The sequence below is a fragment of the Phalaenopsis equestris genome, unplaced genomic scaffold (genome assembly GCF_001263595.1).
Source record: "Phalaenopsis equestris unplaced genomic scaffold, ASM126359v1 Scaffold000468, whole genome shotgun sequence".
NCBI classification, from domain to species: Eukaryota; Viridiplantae; Streptophyta; class Magnoliopsida; order Asparagales; family Orchidaceae; genus Phalaenopsis; species Phalaenopsis equestris.
Window position 1 is genome coordinate 947,496 of NW_018164909.1, and position 7,986 is coordinate 955,481.

Here is a 7,986-nt window from a genome sequence, read left to right on the forward strand (position 1 = left end):
TATATTTGATGAGTAGTATTTTTAAAAATTTTAATTGACAACAAAGCTACAAAGATTTATAATCAATTAAAAGTATTAATTAGGAAAATAGAATAAAAATTATTAAATTAGATTAAATGATGTTTTAATATAAAGAAAAATTTTTAAATCTTGCCACAATCTTTAATATTTCATGGCTACGCGATTAGGGTTATCAAAACGACTCTTTCTTCGTGAACGGCTCGTGTTCGGGAACGCGAACGAACGCGAACACACTTTTTGAGCTCAAAATATAAACGAGCCAAACATGAGTTGAGCCTGGGCTCGCTCATGCTCGGCTCGTTTACACCCCTACTTGTTTGTGTAAAATAGCTATATGAATGATTTGGGAAGTACAAATATGAAATTGTAAAGTTTAGGGGTTAAATATGTAAATACATACAATTGAGTGGTATGCATATAAATGCCATTAATAGTTATCTAAAAACAAGGAATAGCTTGTTTTTTTATGCTTCAATAATTGAGAATTTGACTAGCGTGGAAAAAATTGAGGTTTTTTTTTTCTTTTTTCTTTTTTTTTTAATTTTGGAATTTATTGTTAGAACTTGGCAGAAAAGAAAAAAAAAACAAAAATAATATTATGCTTTGATATTTAGACCACAATTTCCTTTTTGCAGTATAATATTTATAAATTTAAAATAAGGATATAATGAATGCTTACAATAAAAGAAGAGTCAATATATTTTGGCTCTTAAAAGACTGATTAGTTATATGCAAATATCATAATTCACTGATTTAATCAAAATTGGAATAGTAAAGGGTAAAAATGCAAATATCATAATTACAAGTATACCCTTACACATTACCAAAGGGTTTTATTGCATTTGGATTAGTGAACTTAGTGTTTTATTGAATGTGGTCCCTAATTTCAATATCTTCTTTAAATTTCCAATTTATTTCAATTTTCATAATTTTTATTTATTTATTATATTTACTTTGTGATTAATTGTCAATTCACTTGAAATATCAATTTATTAGTGTTTTATTGGTTTATGTTCTTAAGAAAATTAAGGGTTGTTTTGTGTTTCGAGATTGACTTGCTGTGACTTTTTTTTTTAATTTTGCTTATTATTTGATTTTTATGATTTATTAAATGTTTTCTTTATTTTAATTAATAATTGAAATAATAATTGATATTTTCTTTTAATTTTGATTCCATGTTATTCCATTTGTTTTCCTGATTTTAGAACAATTTCCATTTTATTTTTATGATTTTTATTTTTTTTTTATGATTTTTTAAATTTCTGTTTTATTTTTTTAATTATTAAAGATTTTAATTCCTATTTTTCATATTTAAACTGCGGCACCAACTCAATAAGCCATACAAACAATGTTGTCATCCCTTCTTCTCATGTTGTCATCTAGTTTTCCATTGAATCATTGGTTTTTGATGCAAGTATCAAATATGTTGTGTTGAATGCTCTGTTATTCGAATATAACTCAATCTACACAACCCAAATCAAATAGGAGGGAATGGACTACATCTTCATTGTACCAAATGAGACAATGAACTGAAGCCATTCGTGAAGAGTTGTGTGATCCTAACATTCAAGCAATTCAACCTAGGATCCTTTTGAGCCAAAAAGAACTCTAAGTCCTTAAGAGTGGATTCTACGATCAAATCTTGTTGAATTTAAGATGCATTTTACAAAGGACCATTAACCAAGGCTAAATTCTAACTTTCAAGAAATTACCTCAATCCATGAGAAGATCCTTCTATTTGATTGATTTAGAATGTGTGCTAGCCTCCACACAAACACCTCTAGCTCCAATTTGAGTTCTAGATCCTTCCAAAGATTCATCCAAAGTGGCTCACAGTTTGGTCTATGAGTTTGAAAGAGGGCTTGAGATGGATGGATTCATCTAGAGTGAGGTTATGAGGCTATTGAGACACTTTGATTGTGATTGAATTGTTAATATGGTGAATTACGGATGGTCTGGTCTCATAATGGAATTTTAATGATGAAATTGAGGGCTGGATGGCTTGGAAAGGTGTGGGGAGATGGCTAAGGATTTAGGAAGGGTTTGAAATTGATTCTAGTGGAGTTTTAGTATTGGAAGCAAAATGGCTCAATCTCTTTCAAATTTATGACACAAATTGGTATTTATAGGTATTTTGGCTTGATTTGGGCTCAAAGAGGGCTTACAACACCAATTATTGGTGCCAATCTGATGTGTCATGTTCAATGATAGGTCTCTAATGAGGAAATGCAATGTGGATGGTCAAATTTGGTTTGCAGCCAATGCAAGCTTCCATGTAGTCTTTAAGGATTGTGTGGCTTCCTTAGGAAGCAATTAGGTGGTTAGGCTAGCTCGGGTTAGCCTCCTTGAGGTAGTTGAGTTAGTTAAAACAATTAGGGGAGGTGTTAATAGGATTTGGACACTTAACAGAATCAGTTTGGTGTTGATTTGTAATGGGAGGAAATTGTTTAGTGGCTTGATATGAAGTTGGTTTTTGCTTGATTTAGGCTTCATTTAGCTCAATGTTGGCTAAGTTGGATTGACTTGGTTGAGTCAAAGTGGTTTGGATAATGGGCATGAGTTTGGTGTTGAATGGCTTGGTTTGAAATTTTGGATTTGGCTTAGATTTTGTATTTGAATATTGGTTGATTTTGGATAGGATTTGATGGGTATATTTGGGCTTGAGATTTGGACAATGAAAAGGCTGAGCTTGGATAGTTGTGGTGTGGAAAGTAGTGGTTAATTTCATGGGTTGGGTAGTGTTTGAGCCTTGGCTGAAATTGAGAGTGTTGTGAACTGAAGTGGTTTGGAATTTATGGAGTGGTTTAAACAGTGATTTAAGAGGGATTTTAAGTGGGTGCAATTAGGGGTGATTATAGATTTAAAGTTTGGGGAAAAGTGGGGTTGGGTGAAGGGTGGGCTTGGGTGTGAGAAGTGATGAGTGTGTGAAAGTGTATATGAATGTGAGGGTGAGTGGGTGGAAAGATGAATTTTATTATTATTATTATTATTATTATTATTATTATTATTATTATTATTATTATTATTATTATTATGGAATTTTATTAATGAAAAATCAAGTGAAAATGATTATTTTTATTTTTATAAATGATTGTAATCTTTGATTTTATTTGTAATTTTGTTTATATTTTGATTTTGATTTTATCATTGTTGGGTTCATTTTTTCTAAGTTAAAATTTATATTTTCAATTATTTTTAAATTCAATATTATTTTTTTACTGTTAACATTTTTCTAGAAAATTTTAATTTTTTACATGTGTTGAAATAATTTTGAAATTTTGGTGTTTTTATTTTTTTTTTTTTATTTTGTTCCAATAGATTTGAAATATTATATTTTAACTTTTGGATTTTTAAGGGATTTTTTTATGTGTTTAATTTCATGTTAGCTCTACCTCTTCCTTTATTAACATTAGTCAAATCTAAAACATCTGCTCTTCTATTCGGTTCTTCAAATGATCGACATTTACCAGTGACCAACTCATCTAAGATAACTCTCTCTAATTTTGTTCACCACTAGAGCTACATCAACTCTATCACATATATATCCATTTTGCATTTTGTCTCTAAGTTTTAAGCCACTCATCCACGTAAGCATTATCATCTCAGCAGCACTTAACTTATTTTAAAGGTCAGCATTCTGCTCCATAGAGCATTATAAGTCGCATCATCATCTAATAAAATTTCCTTTTCAGTCTAAGAGATATTTTCTTTCACACAATAGGCCCTAAACATTCCTCCACTTTAACCAACCTACTTGAATTCTACTAATAACTTCCCCATCTATATCACAATCTCTTTGAAAAATAGACACGAGATATCTAAAGGTTCACATCTTTTAATTATTTGATCGCCCATAGCGAAAACTATGTCAGTAGAGCTACTATTACGGATAATACATTGAATGTATTTAGCTTTAGATCAACTCAAACGAAGGACTTTAGACTCCAATGTAGACCTCCATAACATAAGTTATTCTTGAACTCTTTCTCTAGTCTTATCCCCAAGAAGGATATCATCAGTGAAAAACATACACGAAGGTACATCCTTCGGTAATGTCCAATAAACGCATCTATAACTAAAACAAAAGAATATGGGCTTAAGGCTGATCCCTAATGTAGTCCAACTGAGATAGGAAAATACTTGGACAATTGTCCTTCTATTTGAACACAAGAAACAGCTCTAGTATACATATCTTTAATGACTTGAATATAAGTCATATCAACAATTTTCTCCTCTAAAACATTCCAAAGGTCTTGTCTTGGTACCTTATCATAATCTTTTTTAAATATATATATATATATATATATATATATTATTTATATATATATATAAGATGGATGGCAACATGTGTCTGTCCACCACCTCACATGTGTTAATTCAACCCAAATGGATTTGAACCCGAGACAGAGGGGACATACGCTGAAACTGCCAACCAACAGCCCACCAGTTGGACGTGTGTGTGTGTGTGTGTGTGTGTGTGTGTGTGTGTGTGTGTAATCGAGAGAGAGAGAGGGAGAGAGATCCTCGAAATCCTCATTATTCTCTCTACACTTTTCCATCAAACCTCTTAATAAATGTATAGCTTTCATAGTAAGCCTGACTGACATAAAACCAAATTTATTATGAAAAATCTTTGTATCATGGGAATGCACAATATGAGTTGTATAATATACTTGACTCCCTTTTCCTTAAGGCGTGCACAATATCAATGCCTTAGCTAGCATGGGATTTATAGGAATGATTCTCATGGGATGTCATAAGGAACCAAAGTTAATAATTCTGTTAGGGTAGTGCAATAAGATACCTCTTAATATATTTGATGATAATTAACTTGTTATTATCCATAACCTTTTGATAAAAAAAGTTAAAATAAGATACATCTTAAGATTTACCTTGTTTTTCACCCACATACTATAGGAATGTAACAACTTGAGGATCTATAAGTGGTTTACAATAATATCAAAGAGAAAGTACGAAAAATAGTTAAAATAATTTTACACGCATTGAACACATAAATAATATTGAATAAAAATTTAAAACTTATGGGAGAGTTTGCTTAAAAGTGAACATCTTTTTCATGAAAGGATGCTCAATAAGTTTCTCAATCCTTAGGTTGACTTCTTCAAAGACAAATAATTATTTCTTCCTCAGCAGTTTGGTTAAATACAGTTGCTCTTATGATAGAAATTTATTGTTACTCAATAGGTAATGTCGATAGAATTTTGTTGCTCACAAAACAAAAGCAAGGTTTGCAACTGTGAAATTTCTTCACTAGCTCGATCATACAAATTCTATGTATAGAGAATAGAATGAAGCCATTTTTAAATGCTCTTATAGAGAATATATGGTAAAAGAAGTTGAGCGACTGGTGCACCTATTTAACCCTCATATACAAGATCTTTGACAAGATTCTTCCAAAAGAAATCAACATCATTTCGTGGGTACATATCCAAAGAAATTTAGAATATATACCAACTTGGAATAAATAAAAATTTAGAATTAGTCTAAATTGATCCTTATGGTAGGTTGTCTCATTGTAGTATAAAGTAGTTAGTGATTCATCCTTTTGCACCATGAGAAGGTTTACAACTTCTCCACATACATTGTTATCCTGCATGAGATTGAGTCTAATTCTTCTTAACTAGGATTTTTTTTTGAAAAGAGACATTTGTGAAGGCTTAGTTGTTGTTGTAGAAGTTAGGTGCCATCTTTTAGCATGATAGAAGGAAGTTGATCATAAATGGGTTAAGTTTTCAAATAATTAAGGTTTTAAGGAAACTCGAAGCTCAAAGAAGAAAAATGCAAACTAATGAAGAATTAGAAAATTTGCGCTACATATAAAAAGAGCTACAAAAGGAGCAAGGGAGTAATTAAGGTTGAAATTGTATTTTTCAAGCAAAGTCATTTTGAATCAAAAGTAATTATGAAGGGAGAAGATTTTTTTTACTAAAAAAAAATATTTTATTTATTATTAAAAATTTTTAGATGTGACTCCCATAAATGAGAATATCATTGGTACAAAATTCAACACATCCACAAAAAAAAACAAAATTTAAATGAACTCAAGCTAAATGTCTTCGACATTGTTGGTAGTAATATTTCCTTTTTGAAGAAGTCAATGTAAGGCAAATTTATCTGTCAATATGAATCAAATGGATTGAGTTGATACAATGTATCTTTGAAGGAAAATTACACGAGATGTCATTTCAACAATTCGCTTCTTGATTTTTTTCTTGAAGTTTTAATGCAACCAAATTTTTATTTCAATTTTCCAAATGAGTTCTTCAACTCACATAGTTTGTTTTCCATTTCAACTTTGACTGTCTTAATTTCAACCTTAAATTTAGCTTATTCCTTAGCTTTTTTTTTTCATTTTTCTTCACCATCTTAGCATTTTCCTTAGCTGGAGGAGCTATAAATAATGCACTGCATAACCCAGTGATGACTTATTTTTGTATAGATGATGGAGTTTTATGAGTTATAGGGATTCAAGAACCATAAAAAATGGAGCTTATCTCAATAATTGATGGTATGTTACCTTTAAAAAATGGATATATATATAAGTAACACAACATCATTCTTAGCGAGCATATGGAAAACAATTAAACTAGAAGGGGCATTCTTATCTTCACTAAATGGTTCATTATTTAGACTTCAAAAGCTTCGATAACGTCATGTTTAGCAAAAGCTGTCTGACTCCATCAAGAACTACTTCAATTGATGAATCATGCTGTTTCAATATCCTAGTTGTAATGGTTTAAGTAACAACTAGAACAACCTAATTAGTGGATCATTCCTTGCCAAATAATTCACTCAATCTAAATTGCACCATTGAATTAAAAAAAAAAAGATCAAATTACTTTGTCAAATTAAAATTTTTGAGATATTTTCAAATATCATACATTAACACTAACTTTAAATTTTTATTCATTATACCCAACTACAGACATGGCGCCCTTGCCTATAAATTCATCCAATCTTTCTTCAAAAGGTGTAACTGTCACATCACTATGCATCCCCAAAGTCATTGATGGCGCCACATTAGTATGAACTCCTAAGACAACTGGTGGTTCCACAATGACTGCAACTTGAGTGGAGGACAATAACTTTGAATTAGTAGTATTGAATAAAGTTCTCTATTGTGGATCCCTTACTAGCTCATTCTCTCAACTTTTTCTTCTTTTTGTTGATTGAATTTTCATCTTTGTCATTCTTGCCATAAAGAGAAGCTCAATCTTCTCATTTGAAATTTAATTTTATCCATAGCAATTTCCTCCATTGTTTGCAAGGATTGAAGAGCAAATTTGGAAGATGTAAGAATGGTGGTTTTTCTTTATATTGGATGAGAGGGAAAAAGAAGCACAAGAGCAATATTACATTAATGATTGAATTAACAAATATTAATTTTCTTTTCCTTTTTTTTTTTGTAGTTATACCATCAAATAGATAAGAGAATTGAGAACTTAAATGTATAGTCAAAATATCACATGACTAAATTCAATGCATGGGCTAACATGATAAGCATATTCTAACCATATTTGAAGGAAGCATGAAGCCACAGCCAAATTCAGCCAATTTGGTAGGTCAATTCGGCAAGCCGGCTTAGTTAGCATAGATAGAGTCAGGCAGATGCAAGCCTGTTAAACTGATTGGCACGCCAAATCAATTTGACAATTTAGTCCAGCGGGAAAACTAGGCAAGGCAAAGCGACTTCAGCTTGCCTAACAAACGGACAACTATACAGTACAAAATGTGATACATGCTTAGGGCTGTAAATGAGCCGAGCTTGAGCGAGCTCAGGCTTGGCTCGTGTTCGGCTCGTTGAAATAGCTCGTGTTCGAAATCGGCTAGTGAACAGTGTGTTCGTGTTCGGCTCGAAATTGGCTCGTTAAATTAAAATTGAGAAAAATAGATGTAAAGTATGAGATTCGAACCTGGATCAAATATATACAAAAGAAGACACTA